Genomic DNA, 26,731 nt, shown 5'->3' on the forward strand with positions numbered 1-26,731 from the left:
TTATATTCCATGAATTTGTATAATCCTCTTTTCAGAGCCATCCAAGTTAATGGGCATAACAACATCCCTTAGGAACAAATTCCATAGTTTATGTGTTATGTGAAGACCTATTTTATTTTGCCTGTCCTGAATCTTCCAACAGTCAGCTTCATTGCATGACCCCCAGTTCCAGTATTATGTAAGAAGGGGACAAGTGGTCACAAATCAATTGAAGGAACCATAAGCTGTAGATGTGAGTGGTATCTCTATTATTTAGCAAAGGCTGTGAGATTGAGGCAGTGATTCAAGAACCTCCCTGACCTCATTCTACAAGGACTGTCTGGCTTTGCTTTGTGGAACGTAACTGATTTGCAATTCCTAAAAGTAAGGATATTCAAGACCCTCTCTGTGGAGAGTTTCCATGGATATCTGAGACAATGAGGCAAATCAATCTTGTTTGTTATAACCAGAACATTAAATGTAGCAGCTTTCCAAAAAACTTCCTTGCCCTAATCTGGGGACTTCTGCATTAATGCACATAAGACTTTATACTTGCACAAATTCACTTGCTTCGACTCCAGAGCTTTGTCAAAGCAGGAAACCTTTCTCTGGCTGCTTATGAATGCCTCACCACACTTCTCAATAGCATATTATGACTCCCCCCACCCCAAATCAAATCTAAAAGCATAACTGAGTGGAATTAAATTAATGCTGTCTGGTAACGTCAGCCTCGCCTGAGTAGTGCGGCAGGCTTAGCTTTTAAACCTCTCTCTCTCTCCAGCCTTTCTGAGCTTAAAGTTGGCTGTTGTACTGGTTTGGCTGGTGGAAAGGGTGGGTGTGGGGAGGCAGATGAAGGACAAGGGCCTGTATATGGGAGCAGGAGGAATTACTAAGGAAGACCTAGGGTCAAGTGTGGAGAACATTTTTCAGCATGAACGCCACATTTGCCTCAGGGCAACCTTCTGAGGGCCACGGGCTGGTGGTGACTGGGAGAGGCACATTTGACCCATGAGTCTGAGATTTCTCACCTCTGACCAAGGGGTTTATGGCTGTGAATATGGTAAAAATACCATATTCACAGCCATAAACCCCCTAGGTTAGAGGTGACAAACCTCAAGCCCATGAATCAAGAGCATAAGAAAAGATTGCTGGACCAGGCAGTGAAATACCAAGTTCAACATCTTGTTCTCGCAGTGGCTAACCAGATGCCCCAATGGGAAAACGCACAAGCAGGGACCAGGCAGAAGAGCTCTCTTGTGGTTTCTAGCAACAGCTATTCATAAGCATTGCTGCTTCCAACTGTGGAGGCAGAGAATAGCCATCATAGCTAGTAGCTACTGATAGCGCTCTCCTCCATGAATTTGTCTAATCCTCTATTAAAGGTAAAGGGGACCCCTGACCATAAGGTCCAGTAGTGGCCGACTCTGGGGTTGTGGCGCTCATCTCGCTTTATTGGCCGAGGGAGCTGGCGTACAGCTTCTGGGTCATGTGGCCAGCATGACTAAGCTGCTTCTGGCGAACCAGAGCAGCGCATGGAAATGCGGTTTACCTTCCCGCCAGAGAGGTACCTATTTATCTACTTGCACTTTGAGGTGCTTTTGAACTGCTAGGTTGGCAGGAGCAGGGACCGAGCAACGGGAGCTCACCCCATTGCGGGGATTCGAACCGCCAACCTTCCGATCGACAAGCCCTAGGCTCTGTGGTTTAACCCACAGGGCCACCCGTGTCCCTAACCCTCTATTAAATCCATCCAAATTCATGGTCATCACTACCTCCTGTGGGAGGAGTTCCATATTTCAACTATGCACTGTCAGATAACTTCTGACAAAGTGTGTTCCAGACCATGAAAGCTGATTTGAAGTTCTAAAGAGGGCAAGGAATCCTCTGGTGAACACCATCATCCATCAGTGAGCCTTGGTGGACTGCTGTCACTAAGCATTCTTTATATTTCCCACAATACTAGGTCAATATGGGAAATTGAAAGCATAGCTACATCCTACCAAGTGGTGTTATTTGGGGGGAAGCGTAAAGAGCAGGGATCAGCAGTTGGCCCTGTGATGGTCCTGTAGCCCTGTCAGCTGCCCCCAGCCACAATCATATTTATTAATCTTTAACATGCTGCAGGACACTTAGTTATCTCCCTCTCTTCCTTGTACTGTGTATCTTGTGTGAATTTTCTCAGCAGTTCACAGGAAGGAGAAAAGAAATGGAGGGGGAAAGAAGAACTACAGACTGAGTCAGCTGCCCCCCTGGGTGTTCGCTCGCTGTAGCATGAGAAATATTAATGCTAAGCAGATCTGTGTGCTGCAGGAAAGACAGGAGGAAGTGAGCAGATTACCCTGTCTTAAGGATATTATATCCACTGCAACTTCCAAGCACACAGAGAGATAGAGAGGAAACATTTCAGCGGGTTGTGGGGCTTTTTTGTGTGTGGTCTCTTATCTTCTTATAGTCATATTCATTTTTTTTATTTTTAATAAGTTGCTGCAGTTTAAATCAATCAGTCAAATTCTACTCGGTTTGTTAGGGTAAAAAAATGCAACGTTTTTCTGAATGAAGAAAAAAACCAAGGAAAAACTTTGGTTAAACTCCCTTCTTGTTGCATGTAATCAAATCACCTTGTCTATACCTCCCCAACCCCACTTGGAGGTTGGAGCCTGTCAGTGGGGGATTCAGTTCCAAGCTTAAGACTTGGCAGGCGCTGATGCTCTTTCAACTGTTGTCTAAAGGGATTACAAGCTTTCGTAAAGCTTGCACTAATATGTCAGGGAAAGCAGTGGTGGGGAGGCGCTTTCCCAAACAAGCTTTTCCTGCTGAAAAGGCACAGCAATGATAACAGATGAATAATAATTTTATTTATATTGCATTCATTCTGCCCAATTATTGCTAGGGTCTCTTTACATAGAAACATTCAATAAAAAGATACCACCACACACACACAACCAAGCTAGCTTTTACAATGACTTTGAAAAATAACAGGAGAAAAACTACTTTGGGGAGGGGGAGATAATAGATTCTTAATTGCTTTTGAAATAATAATGCAAAAGGCTTTATACGCTTTTCTGAAGGTGATCCCGGATGGAACATTGGTGATATATCTGCATCTACAGTATACCTATGTATAAGAATAGCATAAAAATATGAGAGTCTGCTACATCAGGCCAAAGCTTGTCTCATCCAGTGTCATATTCTCACAGTTGCTGACCAGATGCTTATGGGAAACTGGCAAAAATGACCCAAGCATAGGAGCACTCTCTAATTCTGTGTGGCTTCCAGCAACATATTTAGGAGCATTATTGCTCCTAGCCATTATAGTAGCCATTATAGCTACTAGCCATTTATACCCTTATCTTCCACAAATTTGTCCAATCCTCTTTTAAAGCCATCCATGTTGAAGGCCATCACTGCCATCAGTGTAGGAGTTCCATAGTTTGACTATGCATTGTGTGAAGCCAATGTGGTGTCTTCTAGACATTATTAGACTCAAACTCCCATCAGCCCTAGCTAGCATGTCCAATGATCAGGAATTATGGGAGTTGTTGTCTAAAGGACACCATATTGATTACACCTGATATAACCACCAGAGCAGGGCTGGCTAAGCTGTGGCTCTTCATATGTTGATGCCCCACAACTCCCATCAGCCCTGATAATCAGCTGAAGTCCAATAACTCCCGTCAGCCCTGATAATCAGCTGAAGTCCAATCTTAATTATAATAATAGTAATAATTTATTATTTATACCCCGCCCATCTGGCTGAGTTTCCCCAGCCACTCTGAGCGGCTCCAAATCAAGTGTTAAAAACAATACAGCATTAAATATTTAAAACTTCCCTAAACAGGGCTGCCTTTAGATGTCTTTTAAAAATAAGATAGCTGCTTATTTCCTTGACATCTGATGGGATGGTGTTCCACAGGTGGGAGCCACTACCGATAAGGCCTTCTGTCTGGTTCCCTGTAACCTCACTTCTCGCAATGAGGGAACTGCCAGAAGGCCCTCGGTGCTGGATCTCAGAGTCTGTGCTGAACGATGGGAGTGGAGACGCTCCTTCAGGTATACAGGACTTAACAGAGAATCAGGTGTCTCTGACTCTGCAGTAAGCCAAATGCAGCCTTTAGTGACAAGATATACCAGCCTTCTCCAATCTCTCCTGATGATTTGGATAGCAACTTCCATAAATCCCAGACTGCATGGCCATGACGTAGTATCCAATGTGGTCATACTGACTGGGGCTGATGAGAGTTGTTTTTTGAAGGAGATTGGAGAAGTCTAAGAATTATGTGCAGGGGTGGTTGCTGGGCCCAATCACTTAAAACTGGAGGTTTCTTCTTCTTCTTTGATTGTTCCCATATGTTAAATAAGCATCCCTGAAGATGGGACTGTATCTCATCAGGGAGAATGCAAGTGTAGAAACTCTCTCCCTGACATACTAGTTTTCCAGCACAGCTCAAAGCATTTGGAATTACCTTTAAAGTCCTAAATGGCAGTGGCGTAGCGTGAGGGTGCCAGGGGTGCCGGCCGTACTTGGCGCAACATCTGGGGGGGGGGCGCTCGCTGCCTCCGGAGTTGCCGAAGAGCCTCGGGCGCAGGCTGTAGCGGAGCCACATGTCTCGCGGAACCGACGAGCTGTGCGCGCGTCCAGGCTGAAGGCGCCCGGCAGGCAGCAGCTCTCAGCGCTCGTCGCGGAGGACACGCCAGGCAGCCCCTCCTCACAGCCCCGCCTCTGCCGGTGCTGCTGCAGCTGCTGGGCCGTTGCATTTTCCTCGCCTCTCTGCCCCCCTCCTCCTCCGGGCAAGCGGCGTCGTTTGGGCGGCAGCGGGGGGCGCAAATTACTTGCCTTGCCCCGGGTTAGGGGGCGCAAATTACTTGCGTTGCCCCGGGTGCTGACAACTCATGCTACGCCGCTGCTAAATGGCATGCGTTCAGGATACCTGTAGGAGCTCCTGCTCTCATGCCACCCTGCTTACTCCCTAAGGGTTGTAGCCAATGTTAGTCCTATTCGCAATAGACCCATTGATGCTAATAGACAGCACAAAGTTAGGGACCTTAATTTCAATGGGTCAACTCAGAATTAGTTGAAGACAACCCTGAGATCAGAAGGAGAGAGCCTTCTATTTGCCCCACTTAGGGTGACTGGAATCCTAGAATTATAAAGTTGGAAGGGATCTGAAGAGCGATCTAGTCCAACCCCTGCAATGCAGGATTCTCATGATCCCCCATCCAGTTTGAAACAATAGTGGATTCTGCTTAGCTTTGCAAATGGATGGAGACATGGGTGATGAAAACGAAAGGTGGAGCCTTTTCAGTGTTTGCACCAATGTTGTAAATACATTGCTCCATGAAACATGAATACACCATCACCACATGCTGTACTTCTTTTTTAAAAAAATGATATTTATTAGAGATTTAATAGTTACAGAAAAAAGAAAAAAGAAACAATAAAAAGTTAAACAAAACAAACCAGTACCTTCAGAAATAAAAATAAAAACAAAAAACAATACAGCAAAACATCAAGAAAAACAAAAACATTCAAAAACACATCCAATATTTCCGTATCTTTACCTTTCATTTACTTGCTTCCTCGACCTCCTCACACCTCCCTTTTTTGTATTCTAGTTCAATTAGCTGTTTCAGCAAATCCTTTCCATCTTTCTCAAAAAAAAATTCTATAATTTATCTTAACACAATCTAACCTTAAATTTTCCACTTTGGCCCATTAACAATCTATTTTTACTTAGTTCTTTATAACATTTCTGCTAAAACCATGTAACTTCATTCCAGGATCCTTCTAACATTCATTAATTTTACAATATTTCTGTAAATATACTTTGAATTTTTTCCAATCTTCTTCCACCGACTCTTCTCCCTGGTCTCGGATTCTGCCAGTCATTTCCGCCAATTCCATGTAGTCCATCAGCTTCATCTGCCATTCTTCCAGGGTGGGTAAATCTTGTGTCTTCCAGTGCTTTGCGATGAGAATTCTTGCTGCTGTTGTAGCATACATAAAGAAAGTTCTATCCTTCTTTGGCACCAATTGGCTGACCATGCCCAGGAGAAAGGCCTCTGGTTTCTTCAGGAAGGTATATTTAAATACCTTATCTCTCTCAATCACAGAGATTTTTCTCTAAACCTTAGTTTTCATCTTGTTCAACTTAAAGCCTGCTACCTGACCAAATTCTTGAATCAATTCCAGTACTCTTTTAGTACTAGATTCTGGCTCCTGTAAAGTCAATACCAAATCATCAGCAAATGCTTTCAGTTTGTACTGTTTAGCTCCCACTTGTATACCTTTAACCAATTGGTCCCTTCTAATCATATTTAACAAAACCTCCAGGACCGATATAAAAAGCAATGGGGAGATTGGGCAACCTTGTTGTGTCCCTTTTTCTATCTTAAATTCTTCAGTCACCACGTTATTTACAATTAATTTAGCCTTTTGTTCTGAATAAATTGCACCTATACCATTTCCAATACCCCATCCCCTGTAAATTCTTCTTCATAAAACTCCAAGAAATATTGTCAAAGGCCTTCTCCGCGTCCACAAATATCAGAACTGCTTTAGTATTAATCTTCACTTGTAGTTTTTCTAAAATATTAATTATGTTCCTCGTATTGTCAGACAAGTGTCTGCCCGGGAGAAAGCCCGCTTGATCTTTATGAATTTCTTCTGCTAATACCTTTTTCAGTCTTTTAGCCAAAATATCTGCAAAATTTTTATAATCCACATTAAGCAGTGATATGGGGCGGTAGTTCTTGAGCTGTGTCTTTTCAGTCTCTGTTTTCGGTATAAGTGTAATATAGGCTTCCTTCCATGACTCTGGTGCCCCTTTCCCTTCCAGTATTTCATTACAGACTTCCTTTAAAGGTTGTATTAACCATTCTTTCAGAGATCTGTAGTATCTTGAAGTCAATCCATCCGGTCCTGGGGATTTACCTAATTGCATGTTCTGAATGGCCCCTTCTACTTCCTGCTCCATTATTTTATAATTCAGCATTAACTTATTTTCCTGAGAGATTTTTTGTAGTCCATTAGTTTTCAAAAATCTATCAATGTCCATTTCTTTCTGCGTCTCCTGTGTATATAGTTGTTTAAAATACCTCTGGAAGCACTTTCTAATTTCCACCGGATTCTGTATATTCTTTCCTTCCACTTCCAAATTCGTAATAGTGTTAAGTTTTTGTCTTTTTTTCATTTGCCAAGCCAACAGTTTTCCGCACTTATTTGCCGATTCAAATGTCTTTTGTCTCATCTGTTTGATCTTCCATTCTATTTCCTGATTCGTCATTTTCATATATTGTACTTGATATAACTTTATCTCTTTCAAAATCTCCTGCAACTTTGGTTTTGCCCTCAGTTTCTTCTCTTCTTCCTTTATTTTCCCCAGAATTTTATCTTTTTTCTCATTTTGAATTCTCTTCTTAATTGCATTCTGTTGTATCAGAAATCCTCTCATAACCGCTTTACTTGCGTCCCAGATTACTCTTTTTTCCACAGTAGTGTTCATATTTATCTCAAAATAGTCTCTCAAAGTTTTTTGGGCCTTCTTAGTCACTTCTTCATTCCTAAACAAAGTATCATTCATCCTCCATCTAAAGGAACCAATTGGTGTCAGTTTCATTTCCATCTTCACAGCATTATGGTCGGAGCAAGTTTGGGGGCAGATTTCCACTTTACTAGTCTTCGGAGCCAGTCCTCTAGTTACCCAAATTTGGTCAATTCTTGTCCATGTCATTTTAGCCTCAGAAAAGAAAGTTCCCTCTCTTCCCAGGGGGTTCTTCGTTCTCCAGATGTCAACCAAATCCATATTTTCAGTCATATCAAAAAAAGTTTTTGGTAATCTACCATCCTTGGTGACTACCTGTCTCTGTGCCTTATCCATATTTGTAGACACTACTCCATTCATATCTCCCATCAGAATCATATTGTAATCCGTGTAATCCATCCGGATCTCATGTAACTTCTTGAAAAATTCCGATTTTCCTTCATTTGGTGCATAAATACCTACTATCAAAAAATTCTCCCCTTGTGATTGAATTTCAATTGCAACAAATCTTCCTTGGTCATCTTTAAATATAAATTTCGGTGATAGGCTCTCTTTTGCATAAAGGACTACTCCTCTTTTTTTAAACTTTGTCTGATGAAATAAATTATTGGCCCAATCTTTTATTACTCAATATCTTCCTGTGTAGCCTTATCACATGTGTTTCTTGCAGACAAATCAAGTCCAATTGTTCTTTTTTCAGTAAATGAAAGACTCTCCGCCTTTTTTCCGGGGAGTTCAGTCCATTAATATTCCAGCTTAATACTTGCAGTGCCATGATGTAGTTACTCTAATTTTCCTCCAACTGCACCCAATGCTTGCTCTTCTTCTGTTGGTGGTGTCGGTGTCACGTTCACTAGGCGGTCCAGTCCAAAATGTAATGTTGCTATGTCCACTATTCCTCTTTTTGGTGATCTTCTGTCCAATGTTCTTTGCTCTAATCCTCTATCTAGCGATCCTCTGTCAGACACTCTTAACTCTTTTCCAAGCTCCTTCTGCAGATCTTCATCGTAGTTGTTCAAAAACTTTACTTTGTCTTCTACTGATCTTATTTTTATTTTCCTTCCTTTAAAGCTGAAAGATAGACCTTGGGGGAATTCCCACCTGAAGATGATTTTGTTCCTTCTCAGCAGGACAACCAAGTCTCCGTAGTTGGACCTAAGGTCCAAAAGGTGTTTTGGGATGTCTTTAAATATTTCCACTCTTGACTGTTGTATTACCAAAGTCTTCTGGTAGTGCCAACCCAAAATTCTATCTCTCTCTTCTTTAGATCGGAGGGTAATCAGACAGTCTCTTGTTCTGTTCTTCTCTTTCTTCCCTCCTCTTCCAAGTCTAAAGGCCCTCACAATTCTAAATTCCTCTTGTTCCAAATCCAACTCCCAAAATTCTGCAAATTCCTGCGTGAGAAAATCTATCAAACTGTCCTTTTCCAGTTCAGGTACAGCTCTGATCCTCAAATTTATCTGTTTTTCCTTGAGCTCAATCATAGAAAGCGTCAACTTGTGGTCCTCAAGTTGCCTCTGAAGGTCTGGGACTCTCTCTGTTTCCAATTGAATTACCTTAGCTTCGACAGCAACAACTTTTTCCTTGGCTTCCTCTGTGGTCTGTCGTGTCAAATTAGATTCCTGTATCAGTTTCTCGATGGTTTCTGTATTGATATTAACCTTTTGTCCCAAGCTATTTATACTTTCTGTGTTCTGATCAATTTTATTACTTGCAGCATCTACTTTTTTATTAAGTTGTTCCGATGATTCATTTATCTTACTTAATGCAAGCGCTAAAGCCTCTTCTGATGACATTACTCTTGATTTAGAATGAGTTAGTACAGCCGCAGATGAGGCAGGAGGGCCAGATGTAGAGGCTCTTCGCTGCCAAGACTTCCCAGACCTTGTTGTTTTGTCTTGGATTGACGGGTCTATTTTTTCTTTCCCATCTGCCATAACACTTAAGTAGTTCAAGGTCAGTCCCACAGTCCCAAAGTCTTATCTTACAGTTGGAAAATTCCAGCTCTTGTAACAATTTCAGAAACTTCCTCTAGGGGGGAATAGTTGCTAATTGAATTTGTTTTAATCCAAAATATCACCTTTTAAAACACAGTTGCAACAATAAAACTAGTTTCAAGTCTAGTTACTCTTTTTTTAAAGTCAGAAGAGGATAGTTGAAACAATGTATCTCTCTTATTTAGCTGGCTGTCAGCGAACGGTCTATTCACAATCAATGCGCACTCCAAAGTACAGCAGTCTTAATGGCAGCCCGTTTCCAGGTTCTGAGCGGTGGGGCTTTAGCTTCCTTCCCTCTCTTTTGCAGACAAATACAGTCCAAAACTCCCCCCTCTTCACCTGCTTCCGGGGGGGGGGGTTTCACTATTTTTAATGCTGAAAATTTAGACCTTTACAATAAGCTTTCCAAGGCTTTAGCTTGAGCCTGTTTGCTTCCGTCTATTTACAAAAGAGGAAGGCGGACTGCCTGTTTTGAGCCTCCCCCATTTCGTTGTCAAATTCAAACTTTTAAAATTCCAATTCTTCACTCTACTCACGGGTAGTTACTTTTAAATCCAATTGTCCACAGGAAAAGGTCAGCGCTCTCCGGCAACAGCTGTGCGGCTTCACTCCGTGGAAGTAGCAGTCGATTCAAAGCACCGCGCTGCTCACCCCACTTCGCTCCGGGTCCCCGAAAACGGGTTTCCCCGCGTGTAGGGGAGGCGCAAAAGGTGCCCGCCAAATCCCACGTTCACAGGCTTCACCCACCTGTGATTTTTGAAGGGTCTCCATTTTTGACACAGCAGCCAGACCCGATTTCCACAGAGCAGATTCCTCTCGTTCAGAGGAATTCCGCCATTACCGATGGCGCTAACACGGAAGTCTACCACATGCTGTATTTCACTGACTGGTAAAAAGCATTTTTATTCCAGCAGGCTGTTGTCTGCTAAGTATTATCTGTCTTCTATTTTTAAAAAAACACTTATCTTTTACAACTTTTGCATTTTTAATGTATTTTATGTATATTTATTGTTGGAGATGAGTGTAGTGTAGTGTAGTGTAGTGTAGTGTAGTGTAGTGTATCGGGGCCTATCAAAATAATTGGGATTTTAAATTGCTGTGAACCAGCCTGAGTGAGAGAGAAATTTTGATTTTTTTAACAAAAAGATATACGTGAAAATATTTCTGCGGTGGGGAATGATCATGAAAAATGCTAGCCTGTTTATTGCCCACCTCATCCTGATCTGCTGCTGCTTTGGTTCTGTCCTAATTGCAGCCAATCAGAGACCGTGTTGCAAATGTGTGATTGACCATGTTAGAATCAGCTACACATGGACAGCAAACAAAGCTAACTGTGGAGAGCAAATATGCTTCTTCTTCTTCTTCTTCTTGAGCATGTCATATGAGTAATGGTGACAGCCATTCCCAGTGAGCACCTCTGCATCTTATCCTAATGCAAATCTCAGGACAATGTTTCTCAAAAAGATGGCACCAGCTTTCATGTGCACCTAGTTATCATTAGCAGATTGTGCAAATAAATAAATCCATCAACAACCCACAAAACCATCTTCTGGTCCCCTAGAAGTATATTGGTAAAAATGCTTGGAGCATGAGGTCTTTTGAATCTTGGACCACTGGGAAAGACTTCTTTCATTTAGAATACATAATGTGTGGCGGGGCACCTTGGCTTACTATTGCTATGTAGTGATCCAAAAGCAGAGGTAGGATGAAAAGAGAAGGAAGAGAGGTTTTGTGTCTTCATGGGACCAAAATAACAGCCTAAGGAACAAGAAAGCCACTCTCTTCTCCACTAATATATTTCCTCTGCGTTCCATCCTCCTTTCTGGCAACCGTAAACAGTATTTGTCATCCACAATGGGCTACTTTTCATTATAAAACTGATGCAGAAACTACATTTTTATTTCACATACATCAGTGACACTAGAGGAATGAGCAGGCAAGTGGGGGGGAGAGAGAGAGATGTATGGGGAGGGTGACAGAGGGACCCGGTACAAGCTTTGCATGTGGAATCTTAGGGATCATTCATAAGTCTGGTCTCCATGACAGAAGATGGCCTAATGGCTCATTAATTCCCACTGAGCCAATGATGATGTATCATACCCTTTCAATCTGCAACTAAGCAATCCATTAAAAAAAACTAATTTGCACATGGTTTAATGCATTCATTAAACTCTTAGCAAATTAACAGTATGGGGGAAAACAATAACTGGATACCCAGCCCAACTTTCCATTTGGTCAATGATGACTTTGAGACTACAAACATGAAGAATCAAATGAGAGAAACTAAATTAAGGTTACCAGACGTCCCCGTTTCCTGGGGACAGTCCCTGGATTTACAAATCAGTCACCACACAAAATCCATTGAAGTTGAAAAGTGTCCCTGGATTCATTGAAAAAAATCTGGTAACCTTAAACTAAATACAACAACATGAGGCAAGTCTGAGGCAAGAAACAAGAAGAGGCAATTGCTCCCTCTTAACTGACACTCAACTGAACAGACACTGAAGGGAGGGGCTGATTCAGGAGTAGAACACACAAGTCCCACCCACCAGATACCAGACACTCTACTATTCAAATTAGGCCCCAGTGTTTTTTGTGTTTTTTACAGATATAACATCATTCCAGCAAAGCATTCTTTGTGACAATAATGGCAGCTGCTTGTTCTGATGAGTTCTCTCATCTCTATGAAGAAAGACAACTTCGCTTATAGTTTAATGAAAATGCTGACTGATCCCATTTCGTTTCAAAGAATAGGTTACTAAAAGTATTTACCCAAAATAATTCATCCCAGTTCTAGTCTTCATTAACCTGGAAATATCAACCCAAGCTTCAAAATTCTCTGTTTATGCTATGTACATGCCATTAGGAGGATAAAATTATTGGTAGCTACAATCCACAATGGGTATGTTTTCCTTCCACTTACAGGTAGGTAGCCGTGTTGGTCTACTGTAGTAAAAAAAAATTTAAAAAAAATCCTTCCAGTAGCACCTTAGAAACCAACTAAGTTTGTTACTGGTATGAGCTTTCGTGTGCATGCACACTTCTTTTCCTTCTTCCACTGTTTATCCCTGAATATTAATGATTTTTACATTCAGAGGTAGTGATGGCAAACCAATATGGGTGGCCTTAAAAGAGAATTAGACAAATTCGTGGAGGGTAAGGCTATCAATGGCTGCTAACCTCTATGCTCTGCCTTCACTTTTGGAGGCACTATGCCTCTGAATATCAGTTGCAGGGAATCACAAAGTGAGAGAATTTGAACTCAGGGCTTCCCATAGGCATACTATATGTAAGAAGAGGATGTAGGCTTTGGCCTAATCTAACCTTCTTAGGGACGCGAGTGGCACTGTGGGTTAAACCACAGAGCCTAGGATTTGCCGATCAGAAAGTCAGTGGTTTGAATCCCTGTGACGGAGTGAGCTCCCATTGCTCGGTCCCTGCTCCTGCCAACCTAGCAGTTCGAAAGCACGTCAAAGTGCAAGCAGATAAATAGGTACCGCTCTGGCGGGAAGGTAAATGGTGTTTCCGTGTGCTACTCTGGTTCACCAGAAGCAGCTTAATCATGCTGGCCACATGACCCAGAAGCTGTACGCCAGCTCCCTCGGCCAATAAAGCGAGATGAGCGCCACAACCCCAGAGTTGGCCATGACTGGACCTAATGGTCAGGGGTCCCTTTACCTTTACCTAACGTTCTTCTTCTATTCTTCATATAAACAGCTAGTGTAACTATTCCCTAACAGGCTGTGTGGTTTTCATGCATGCTTTTAGAACCAATACATTATATAAATTTTAAAAAAAGAAAAGAAAAACATATCTCTTTGAGCCCATGCTAAAAGCATCTTCAACAGATCCTTGACTGAGCTTTGATTTTTAGCAAGGCATTGTGAGCTTAACAATCAATTTCTCAAAGGTCTGAGGCATCATAAATACATATTGGATTGATACTGCATTTATGTTTGTGCTCACTCACAATGCCATTACAAGAATCTGCTTTCATAGATCCAACAACTCTTTTAATTAATATGTTTTGTTTTTTAATATTCTAAACCATCCTGAGGTCCTCAGATAAAGGGTGGTATGGAAATTTAACAAAGAAATAAAAATAAAATAAATGTTTCTGGAATGTTTCTCCTGCTTCTTGATGGTTTCATTGACAGGTAGAGATCCTCTTCCTCTATAAGAGATCATATATAGAAGTACAGAATCATAAAGCTGGTCTTGTAGGCCCAATTTCATGCTCAACATAGGAAATCCATAGCTAGGGTTTCTCCCACAGATGGTTTCTGCTTAAAGACCTCCATAAAGGGAGAGTCTACCACCTCATAGGTAAATGGTTCCATTGTCCAGCTCTAGTTAGCATCAATAAGTGTCTTCTAAAGTTGAGCTGATGTCTGCCCTCCTGAAACTTAAGCCCATGAGAAATAGTTCTCCCCTCTGGAACCACAGAAGCTGTTGCTTTGCCTCTGGTCATGTTCACTACCCACTAGCATGTGGCCCTGGAAAATTGTCCACAAAGGAATGATAGGTAGCTGCATTATAGCAAGTCAGACTCTTGGTCCACCTACCTCAGTACTGTATTGGTTAAACCAACTGGCAATGGATCTCTAGGGTGTCAGGCAAGGCGTTTCTCCCAGACCTACCTGGAGATGCCAAATATTAAACCTGGAACCTTTGGCATGCAAAACAGATGCTCTACCACTGAGCTATGGTCCGTGCCAACGAATCTGGGCCTGCAAGCACAAATCACTGATCATGAGAATTGCAGCGGGGGTCTGGGGTTTGCTGATGTCATACTTTACATATTTTACATGATGCAGTATTGATGTTCCTGCTTCTTTATTAGAAAACAACATCAACCACATTTCAGGCAGGGGCCTCTCCTAGTCCTACCTGGAGATGCTAAGGATTGAACCTGAGACCTTCTGCATCAAAGAATCTGTTCTATCATAGGAGTTCTAGAAACATAGGAATGTGCCTTTATGCTGAGTCATACTAGCTCAGTGTTGCCTGCCCATAATGGCAACAACTCTCCAGAGTTTTAGACTGAGCTTCCCATGCTTTAAATGTAAAGGACCACAAGAGTGGATCTCCATCTCTTCCCATTGAACATAGCAGGGGCAGTCATTGCTGCTTGACCGATGCTTGAAACAGCCCTGCACCTGCATGCTAGCCCAGTAGGCTTTGGGTCTCCTCCACTCCTTGGCTTTGCCCTCCTACACTAGTGACAGCCTCCACAGCTGCTCAGTGTCCTCGTCTTTCCTTTCACACTGGCCTCGGCCCTCAGCAGCAGCTTTTGTAAAGCAGTGAAGAGTCCCAGGAAATGCATACAGCCCCCCAACCAGACTATGAAAGCTGTAGCTCTGGACTCCCATGGACTCGATGGTCACCCTGGAGAGCAGCAGCTGCAGGAAATGCAAGGTTTTCAGAGAGGGAGAGGGAGACGTTGTATAAGCCTTGTGGCTGGAGGCCATATGGTATTGGGGGGGAGCCAATATTGCGTACCATTGAATACCACCAGGAAAAAAGGCACTGCTCATGCCATTCATAAACCCTACTTGGTCTTGAGTCCAGCCCATTTTTTCTTCCTCTGCACTTCTTCCACCACTGTGTATTTGAGATGTAGGTTAATTGGAAGAGGGGGAAATGGCAGAGAGGGAAGCAAATCCCCACCAAGAATTTATGCAGTAATTTATATTTCACTACTGCTTGCTTGGAGCTGACAAGCTGCATGCACAGTCTTCGCATATTTTTGTAATGAGCATTCACACTGTACACCATGGGTGCACTTTGTGGGATTGTGCGAGGTGCTTCTGACCTCAGGGAACTTACCAATTTGTGTGGGCTGGCTTGCCTCTCAGTGTTTTTCTTTGAGGGCTCATGCCAGACCTCAGTAGTTAAGTTGCACTGCTGGGAGGTGGGGCCAGTCGCATAAATAGGGGGAGGAGCCAGCAGTAGCCAGGTAGTTGGCTCAGGAGCTTCACCCCCCAACCCTCCCTTTGTTTAATATTTCTCATTTACAGGTTAACCCTTTTCTTCCTGTTCAGCAGGCGCTGCTACTGTCTTTTGACTGGCTGCTGTTGAGGAGCTGGGGAGAAGTTTTCCTGCATTGGCAGGTTTTGTCTCCCCCATTGCAATTTGTCACAACTTTGGCAGTTTAAGGCGTTGGGCAGAATCCTTTAGCCTTTTCTTCCCTAAAATGCGGGGGGGGGGGACAGTTTGAAGTGGTGACTCAAACCCCTGCAGCAGCGATTCCAGGGTCCTCCTCTCGAAAGGGGTTATATATATGGGTGTCATTGGCCATACAGAGGGATATGAGGTGAGCTGCCTGCCTACACATACTGTACATTTTGCAGAGCACCCTCATATCCCATTTACCCTGATGAGCCCCAGTTCCCCCGGCTGGGAGGGATACAAATCCAATGCCTAAGCCAAAGTCTTTCTACATTTGAGAGTTTAATAAAGCTGTGGCCAAATTTTAATTCCACAACACGTTGTCATGAGTCATTATTCATTTCAGGGGGCTGGGGCGGTCGCCTCCTGGTCACACAATGCATTCTTGCCCACCTAAAGTTTTAACCCCCCCTGTCACCTGGAGAGGGCCAGGGAAACCTGGAAAATTCAGGTCAGCCCTGAGCAGTTTGGTAACCTTAGGGGTTGGGCAATGGGTGTGGATTGGTGTGCAGACAGGTGTGCAGGCCTAATTAGACCCATGGGATAGAAGTTCCCCACGGCTGCTCTAAGAGAGAATGTGTCCCAATACAAACACATACCTCAAACTTGCTGATACACAGACAGAACAAAGTTGGCAAAAGAACACATCTTCACTAAGCTACCCAGGCTCTTGTTTGGCCAGTGCAGAGAACCAGCTGGACCTACACAATCATTAAAGAGAGAAGCGAAGCTGAAGATATTTTCTCTTCACTGGAAATTATCCAATCACTCTGTCTTTTAGGACTTTGTTGTAGCCAGGAGCCTTTTCTATGGAGTGTTATAGTCTTCAAGAAATAGAGTCACAGACAGCCTCAGGGCTCCCTAGCTAAAATTGCTTCCATTTAGGGCTATTTATCAGCAGTTCCACACCATTTTTCAGCCACTCTTTTCAATAGTTCCAGGCCATGCAAATGCTTAGCCAGTTGGGAAAGGGCACCGACCAGTAGCACAGAACAAACGCATAGGGAGAAAGGATTGAAGTGCACTAGCCTGGGTTGCTATGGGTCTCTTCCTTTCTTCCTTTCTAAAACGGTATCCATTTATTTTGCTCCTACCAGCTACATATAGAAAAGAAAGACAATAAGCATTGGTGGCTTGGACTTATATGGTCCCAAATGAATAGTCTGGATTGTACTCTAAGAGTTCAAGTCAGTCCATTTCTGTGTCTGTATTGTAGTCTGCAGTCAAGTTGCATATACCTCATGCTCAAAGGTCTGACCTCAGTGAGAAGGAAGCTGGGCAAGAGAGAATGGGAATTCATCAAAACAAGAGCCAGTGATGGCAATTCAGCTTCATTTTCATTTCAGGACAAGATTTAGTAGCATCCAGTAAACACATACTGTATGAGGAGAGAAAGTGGTGGATTAGGGATGGAGGGGAATTTCATTTGATTTGAATTTGGAAGTGAATTAGACTAAATGCTCTTCCACCCCTCTGTTTGCCCTGCTGAATTGAACCAAATAGCAGTTGGGTTTTCCATGGATTTCTAATTGTTCTGATTCAGCTGTAAAGAGTGGGTTTTTCAGGGGAAAGCTGTGAGACAAATGCAAAAGTGCTTGGACCCACACCTAGAAAGTGCAGGACAAGCAGAAAACCACTTGGACCCATGCTTTCTAGGCACGGAGCAAGTAGAAGTGTTGACAAGCCCCAATTCTCACTTCTGTGGACTAATACATGAATTACAATGCTATCACCTGTATGAAACAACACTCCTCCAAATTTTGCAATGCAGTTCTTAGCTCACAAAATGTGTACAAACATCTTAGGAGGAGATTGAGAACTGCATACTTTGGAGGCCAATGCAATACAAAAAGTGCATGCATAATGCATATTTTAGGGGAAAATAGAGACTGTTCAAGTGCAGCCCCCCATGTTTCTGTATTATTTTTAAATGCATAAATGGAATAAATATTAAACATATTCAAAACCAATATGGACTGGAAATGGATCTGTTCATCTCTCAGAATAATTTGGTGGGTTAAGGATGGCTTGAGGAGGATAGGAATCCTCTAATCCAGTGGCAGCGGTAGATGATACATTCCTTGGAGGCTGGATCTGCTGCTCCTGTGAATTCTGCCACCTGAGGTGGTTGCCTCACCTTGCCTCATGGATGGGCAGCCCTGTGGGAGAGCCCAGGAAAATCATGCAACACAGATAGATGCAAAGCTGCCTTACACCAGGCACATCAATCAGTCCATCTAACACTGTTATTGCTTACACTGACAGGCAGTGGCTCTCCAGGATTTCTGGGGAGTGTCCTTTGGTGCCTGGCACCCACTGTGGCTGGTAGGACAAAAATCAAGAAAGCCAGGGAGAGGTTGAGCTAGAGGCAATGACAGGTAGCAGGAGACTCAGGAGGTGGATGCTAACAGGCAGTGCCACCCCACTTCCTGAACAGGTTGTAGGTAAGAAAGCAGGGAAGTGGGAGTCAGTTGAGGGGAGATTGCATTTGGTGGTAAAAGGTAAAGGGACCCCTGACCATTAGGTCCAGTCGTGGCTGACTCTGGGGTTGCGGCGCTCATCTCGCTTTATTGGCCGAGGGAGCCAGCTTCCGGGTCATGTGGCCAGCATGACTAAGCCGCTTCTGGTGAACCAGAGCAGCACACGGAAACGCCGTTTACCTTCCCACCAGAGTGGTACCTATTTATCTACATGCACTTTGACATGCTTTCGAACTGGTAGGTTGGCAGGAGCTAGGACCAAGCAATGGGAGCTCACCCCATTGCGGGGATTCGAACCGCGGCCTTCTGATCAGCAAGTCCTAGGCTCTGTGGTTTAACCCACAGCACCACCCGCATCCCGCATTTGGTGGTACAGTGCCCCGTTTGCCCCAGTGAATGAGCCTTCACTGGGAATGCCTCAGCCTGCCTCTCACCGCTCCATAAAGAAGTTTCTGTTCACATTTCATAAACCCGGTCCCCAAATCAGAAGCAATTTGGGAAGTGCTGAAAAGAGGAATGTGAAATGGAAGTGAAGGATTTGAAAGGTCACTATCTGGCAGACAACTGTACTCCTAAAGTGGCTGAGCCTTTTCCTCTAAAGACCCTTAAATATAGCTTCTCCCATTACTCCTTTCCATGACAGAGGGGATTTAGAAAAAGAGGCAGTGAGCTTTGAGTGGATCATAATGTCTCAGCATTTTTTTAAAAAAAGGAAGCTTTGAAGAGAGTTTGGGAACTGAAATGGATTGATTTTAGTGCAGGGAGCGAATTATGGTTTATTTTGATGTTGTTGTTTACTATCAAGAGCAGATCCTGAAGTATGCAATAGGTTCTAAAATAGGTTGCGACATGGAGTTTTGCTGTTTAGAATTCCAGTCCCACTATTCCATTCCCAATTTTTGAACCCACCCCCATGGGCCTCAATAGGCAGTTCTGTTGGGATATTTCGGTTCCATCCCACCAAAACCTATGAGTTGTCATGCTCCAGTAAGTGCCAGTGAGCCCCACTCCAACAATCTAGAAGTCTCTCACAAGAGTACTCACCAACACAGACAGGGTTTCACATGCAGCAGAGCCCAAACAAACTAAGCTCCAATGCAGGGAATCAATTTAGTTCCAAAGAAGATCCAGGAAACAGTTCAAGGTCAACTTCACAAGGAGTTCAGCTAGATACACCACACCAAGGAGGGAAAACAAGGAGCCAGAGACCTGTGTTGTTTTCAGCAACCAGAAGGCTCAAGAGGCAACATCTAATAAGCTGTAGTCTCCTAGACCATGCCCCAGCTGCAGCTGCAGGCAGTATGGGATTTTCAGGTAGGGATAGAAGGATCTGCCCATTTCTGTTCTCTGAGCTTTTCTTTTTTTCAAGCTTAAATTCAGGTCTCCAAAGTTTGTAGAAATTTGCATTCTTAAAAAAGTTCTCATGAAAACTTATCAGCATTTTAGTGTTGATTTATTTTAATGAACACCTTTTTATAAGACTACGGTGCACATTTTTTGCAAACAATTTCTCTTAATATAATAAACTTTTATGTTATTTTCACTAATGTCTTCATTTTCATGCACACCTTCCCCTAATATTTGCATTTTCGTAAACATTGGTTGGAAAATGCATCACAAAATTCAGATAAGTGCAAACTTTTAATGGTGCTGGTTCCCACTAGACTCCATCCATTCCTCAAGGTATACAAGCTATGGAGTATCTGGTTTGTCTTTGATGATTCAGTGTCTGCAACAAGGTCAAGACTAGGAATGGTGTGAGTTTTATTGGTAAAACCAATTGGTGTTTCGCAACTTTCTGACTAGTTGCAGGACCTTAGCCAGACCTAGCAGAGGACACGCAGAATACACGGAAGCAATTGGCGACTTGGCTGCAGACAGGATAGATGAAACAGGAACCAGGAACTTGTAGTTAGGTGTTTATTATATACAGTGGACTATTTACAGGAACAGAATACGGATCTTTTGCTATCTCTCTCATACACGACTCACAACTCCTACACTGACACACAGAACTCTGAACCTCTGAACTCAGAACACTGAACTACTGAACATTCCAGTTAGTAGGCCATTAATTATCACTCCCTTGAGAGAGCTTGACCAATCAGGGAGCTGTTTCCATGTCTTTTTTATCACCAGGCAGACTTACTCCTTCACATGACCTTCTGGCTACCTGCCAAACCTTAACTGCACTGTGTCACGTACACAGTTTCCCAACAAGTTTCCCTAAATATTTTTGTACTTTTCTCAGCCATGTGGTCTACCCCTGTCCCAAAGACTGCCTCTTTTTTGTGCTTGAGTGGTGCTGTTTTGGCTACACTTAATCTTAAAATTTTAGAGTTGGAAGGGACCCTGAGGGTCCTCTACCCCAACCCCCTGCAATGCAGGAATCTCATCTAGATCATACATGACAGATGGTTTTCCAGCTGCTGCTTAAAAACTAACCAACAACACTCCCAGCTTCAGTGCTGATAAGAAGAGGGAATGATTTGTTGGTACAAGACTATGGATGAATGGGTCTTCTTCCTACTCATAGGAATGGATGGATCAGTTTATTTCTGTCCCGTGCCAGTGTTTCATGTTGCCATTCTTAACTCCATCCTGTCCCATTTCTGCATTAATCTGCATTTTTTAAAAAACTAAACAAACATCATATTTAAATACATACATTTTATCACAAAATATATATTCCTAAAGTTTATCTCAATGTATGCATTTCTAAAAATTTCTAACCCTAAAAACATGCCTTTTTAAATGCACTTTTGTGGATAGTTTTAATCAAGAAGTGTATCACAAAATTTGGAGATGTATGAAATCAAAAGACTAATTATATTCTGATGCGCACATTAGTCCGAGAAGTGTAGATGAAGGTCATATTGCACTGGAATTCACAGAAATTGAATTCCTCAAGCATTCCTAAATAGTACTCACTCCCCTTTCCTCCTTCTGAAGGCATCCTTCTCTAATGTCTGGATGAACAAGGAAGAGGGAGTAGATCATGTGGAAAGAAGCGAGGTAACTAAGCATGGAACGTGTATGGCAGAATGAAACATAAGTAAAGAAAAATGCAGGTTGTTTCCTAGCTGTTAACCTGTTTGGACTCTAGTTCATTTAATTAGCAGCAGAAGCGTGAGGTGACAGGCTTGGCAGAGAATAGTAAAGGTGTGGGTGTTGTGGGGAAATAATACTCCAGCTGGTAAACTCATTGCTGACTATCATCTGGGGAGCCATTTCTGCACTGCTAGATTTAGAGATGAAGACTGGAGTGACATGATTGGGAGGAAGAGCAGGGTGGTCTAATCCTCTTTTAATGCCATCCATGTTATTGGCCTTCACTACTTCTTGTAGGAACAGATCCCATAGTTTAACCAAGTAAATATTGTTTATTGTTATTTTCAAAGTAAGATTCAGAAAGAATACCTCCTGAAACAAAATCTTTCCATTGCACATTGGGGGTGGGGGTGGGATTGACAGGTCTTAGACATTGCCTGCTTGTAATTTTAGGCCCTGAAATGGCTTGTGTTAGAAGTTCAAAAGATCAGGAAGCTGAGTAGTGCATCCATAAGGTAGAAGAAGTGATGGCCAATCTGTCCATGTTGGTTTCTTTTGGTTTCTTGTTTTTCCAACCTTAAGTTCAGTTCTCCACTTCACCCTGGCACATATGGTTTTACCCTGGCACATATGGCCAAATAATGTGTGTACAGTGGTACCTCGGGTTAAGAACTTAATTCATTCTGGAGGTCTGTTCTTAACCTGGAACTGTTCTTAACCTGAGGTACCACTTTAGCTAATGGGGCCTCCTGCTGCTGCCTCGTGTTTTCTGTTCTCATCCTGAAGCAAAGTTCTTAACCTGAGGTACTATTTCTGGGTTAGCAGAGTCTGTAACCTGAAGCGTCTGTAACCTGAAGCATCTGTAACCCGAGGTACCACTGTACACACATTATTTGGCCGGAAAACTGCATGGCAAATTTGGAGGGTTGGCTGAGTTTCAGGTCTTGCATTGCTCCAGAAACTGCAAAGTATGTAGGTACACCTATAAATACAATCTGAATCAAATCCCCCCCCCACACACACATTCCTATGCATGAAGAATATTGGGAACATACTTTCCAGGGGATTAGCACTTCAGCAACAGGCACGTGTTGAGATGAAGCAACATGTCTTTATTTACCAAGAAGATTTGTGATGTTCGGTGGTAAGTAGCAGCAAGCAAAAAAGCTTTTCCTGGAACTGAAATGGTTCTCTCCTCCCTCCCTCTCTCTACTGCATGGCTCTTCCATTTAATTCCTTCAAATCTGTCGTAATCAGACCGGGGTTTTCGCCCATCAGCAGAGAGAATGACGGAAAGAGTGAACAGAAACATCTCGAGCTACTCCACTACTCTCTGATTTCCAAGCATTGCATCAAACTGGCATGAAGCCCCCTGGGAGGAGAAATTTACTATAAGTCATGTCAGGTCCAAGCACATTAGGCTTATGGATATGAAATTACCATTTGCACAAATGATCTTGCCATTCCTACAGGCCTACTGTGTCCCTTTAATACCCCAATCTTTCAATTATGAAGCAGAGATCAGTCAGGGCACTTTGGTAACCGGCTTTTTCATTTGTCTTTTCTTCATACACTTGTATTACTATTCTCATTCCCTCCTCCTCCTCCTCTTCTTTGCCAACTCTGGGAACAATATGTTAAGACCCCCGCTTTATGCTGCATACACAAATGGGATAGACATGTGAATTACAGTCCCATTGTATCAGTCAGTGGTTCCTGGTGCCCATTCAGACTGGTTGGGCAGAAGGCAAGGACATACAACAAGAGATGGACTGAGAGCCAAAGACAGGCACAGCCAACTAATTCTGGTTTAGTCCCACCCAGCCAGCCACCCCGGCGATGTATTCTACAAAGGTCATGCGGAGTCTAAGAAGGAGAAAAGTGACAAGCCGTGACACTTACTGGAAAGGGTTGTAAATAGGGTTGCCACCTTTGTTCTGGTAAAACAAGGACCAGGCCAGGCCATGTGGTTGAGTGGCAATTTATTTTTTCATCTGGTGCTGAAGTGACTTCAAAGCAACCCATTACAATCTACTGCAACCCGCCCCTCTCTCTCTCTCACACACACACTTGTAAATCTGTCTGTGCTTGGCTACCTAGAGCTTAAATACATGACCTTTCACATACCCTTTCAAACACATGTATTTGGAGAGGTTCCCTAACTTGGCAGAGAGGGAGAGAGAAGACCTGAAATACAGGACAAAACTGTATCAATATGGGACTAGCATTTTAAATTGGAATACTGTACTGGACAATCCTATATTGTACAGGACAGGTGGCAACCCTAGAAGGTAGACAGATGTGGAGACCAGCTGAAAGCAGATTCAAGTTGGCAGGGCAGACTCTACCGATATCAGGTCTGAGTGACCTTGGGCTGGTGTTCTCCCTCTCTTCCTGCTTCTTCCCTCTCAGTCTACATGCTAGAAAGACCCTTGATATATTCAAGTGGAGAATCTCCACCTTGCTTTCTTTTCCAGTTTGGTGACTTAGGATTTGGTGATGGGACCTGCCATCATATATTCCACCCCCTTGCCCCAGTTGCATCCACTGACTTTTCTTCCTTGCATTAACATGAGATCTCACAACTCAGTGGGCTATCTGTCATTCCTGTGGCTTGACACATCCGGGTAATCTATGCACACCCAAAACCTGTCGTGCATCAATATTTACTAATGGAGCTTCTTGTATGCAGAGGCTGTTTTTGCAATAGGACAGAAAATGAAGAACGTTCCATGACCTCAGCCAGGCAGCAAACAGAAATCACAGTTATCAAGCATCCTGCATGAAGCTTGGGGTGGAAATAGAAGAAACGATTTAGGGAAACGAAAAGAAGAGAAAAGAACGGAAGACAGGGAATATCATTTTTTCCAGTACAAGTAGACTACACAAAGACAGGGAGCTGAGTCAGATAACCAGCAGCAGCTTCCAGAGTTCCAAACGGAGGACATAAGAACAACATGGTGGATGAGACAATGGCCAAGCTAGTCAAACAGACTGTTCTCACAGTGACCACCTACAAGCAGGACCTGAGTGCAACGTCACTCTTCCTTCTTGTGGGTTAGAGAAACTGATATACAGAAACATTGCTGACTCTGACCCTGGAGGCAAATCAGAGTCATCATTATTGGCCATTGTTGGACTTCTCCTCCATGAATCTGTCCAATACTCTTTTAAAGCCATCCACCTTGGTGGTCATCATTGCCTCCTGTGGGAGCAGGTTCCACAGTTCAGATATGTGAAGGGCTTCCCTTTGTTTGTCCTGAATCTAGCAACACGCAGCTTCTTTGAATGGCCCCAGTGGATTATAGTATTATGAGAGAGGCAATTTGTGGAAAGAAGGCCAAGGGGCAGGAGAACGAACAGATGCTATGATTCAAATGGTCTTTTGAGACTGTGTTGTGAGCAGAGGGGAAGAGAAAGCTGCTTTCAAGCAATGTTGGGGGAACCTAATGTTTGCTTTTTGCAAAGTTTAGGCTCTATAATTTCCAGGGCTAAAGAGATTCCTCCAAGTGCTGTTCCATGTAGAGCACATAGGAATGCAGGGACAGAAGAAGCTGTCTGCCAGCATTCAGCTTCACTGAGTGTCCCTGAGTTCCTGTGTTACGAGAGAGGGAGAAAAACTTTCATGTAGCCTCTCCCCCCTTACCATGCCCCCTCTAACTCGTCTTTTCTGTAAACTAAAAAGTCCCAAATGCTACTTTCCCAGACCTACTTGGAGATGCTTGGGGACTGATCTTGGGACCTTCTTCCTACAACAAAGATGATTTGTCATTGATCCACATACCTTCCATTTTAAATTGCTACTTTCCCTCCATAAAAAATCCTCCAAACAACAAGGATGCTATCTTACACCATCTGGTTTAGGAAAATTTACCTAACCCACCCCACCTCCAAATAAATAAGTTGACAATTAACTGTGCGAATTCCCACCCATTGCAGTAATTCATTCAAAAGATGTACAGTTTTTCATAGAAGCCTGTAGAGGCAAGCTTGGGCACTTCTCCTTTGGAATGGCACCCCCTACACTTCCTCCTCTTTAATTCTCACCTTGAGAACTTGGCTTCACTGCCACTATCTCGAGTGAGCTGTTGCCTATAAAAAGCATGTGCTGGTTAATCTCAAAGGTGCTGCAGCACCTATTATCTTTACAGATGGGGAGCCGAACTTGGCTGTGCCTCTGGAATCACAAGGATTGAAGTTTCTGGGTTGTTAGCATGGTGCTTGCCATGCTGTAAATTTTCTTACTTGACTTTTCTTTTTAAAAAAAACAAAACAACAGCAACAACTTTGGGTCAGAGAATATATGTATGAATCTGATTTCCTCCATTAAAGGAAGCAATCAAAACTTTGGGGGACTTTCACAAAGGGTAATCTAATCCGGAAGAGGAGTAAAGACAGGAGGAGAAATAGGCACTCAAACATAGCAGCATCACAGAATCCTGTTATGATTTCAGTAGGGAACCCCCCACCCCATTTTAAGCCCATAGTGGATTTGATGAGAACCTCATTTCAGTGAAATTCTCCTGTGCCGTACATCTCTATTTTTCCATTTCATTTTCTCACCTCTTTTTCTTTCCATTCCATTACACATTGCCTTTCTGTCCTCAACCACATGCCCCCCCCCCGCATCTTGGTTGATCCATTTTCTCCTTGGCCTCCAAGCCATTCTGAGTGCAGAAAAAGGAGGGGGGCACTCCACACCTAATCTCTTTTCTCTACTGGATAGCTAATAGCACTGTCATTTGCTTTTCAGCCGTGAAGTTGCTGTCTGACTCAGAATTGGGGTTTGCAGCAATGGTGAGAAACAGGATGCAGAATGGGAGAGAAATAGCCAAGACTACTCACATTGCTATGGCCTTCTTGCAATGTGGGGTGGGGTGACAACCCCATACAGAGGGCCTGAAAGCTGTGGCTGCCACACAGTCTGAGAAAGTCTACCATGTTGAGCATGTGGAAACATTCCCATTGTTCACTAGGAATCTCCTTTTTTTCTACAATGAATGAAAACATTGAAGGGTCCATCTGGTTTAATAGTCTTTCATTCTGGAACAGTAACATAGCATTTGCTCTCATTGAGCCATTCTCAATGAGGAGATCTGCTGTGCCTTATTGTTGACATCTGTCTGTCTCAGGAGACAATAGAAGAGTGCGCCTTTGAGGGTGAAGTCAAATTCAAACTTACAACACCTGCTGTAGCTGTAGGGACTTTACACCAATCAGGTTGAGCTTATAACTCACAACTGCTGTCCTAGGCAGCGTGTTTGGAGGTCCTGGGCTGCCCAGACAACAAAGTCCTCCTCTTGGCCTTACTGATGTTGTCAAAAGGAAAAGAAAGCAGTACATTTGGCACCAACTTGGCTGCAGGCACTGGCATACGAAGGGGGGGCGGGGGAGCGCGCCACACCGGGTACCTTTAGGGGGGAGGGTGCTATTGTGGCCGCCCCCCTGGGATGCGTAACCCCAAGCCGTGGACTGCATCCCCTCGGGCGACCCACCCCGCCCCTCAGGACTC

General features: G+C 43.3%; 1 long non-coding RNA gene across 1 annotated transcript; it reads left to right on the top strand.

The window, feature by feature from the left end:
- Positions 1-21,120: 21,120 nt before the first annotated feature.
- On the top strand, positions 21,121-26,238 carry LOC309524424. Its single transcript, XR_014215910.1, has 2 exons — positions 21,121-21,183; positions 25,973-26,238. It is a non-coding gene; the product is annotated as an uncharacterized lncRNA (long non-coding RNA).
- Positions 26,239-26,731: the final 493 nt, after the last annotated feature.

The sequence above is a fragment of the Podarcis vaucheri genome, assembly GCF_965113315.1.
Source record: "Podarcis vaucheri genome assembly, chromosome: Z".
Lineage (NCBI taxonomy): Eukaryota > Metazoa > Chordata > Lepidosauria > Squamata > Lacertidae > Podarcis > Podarcis vaucheri.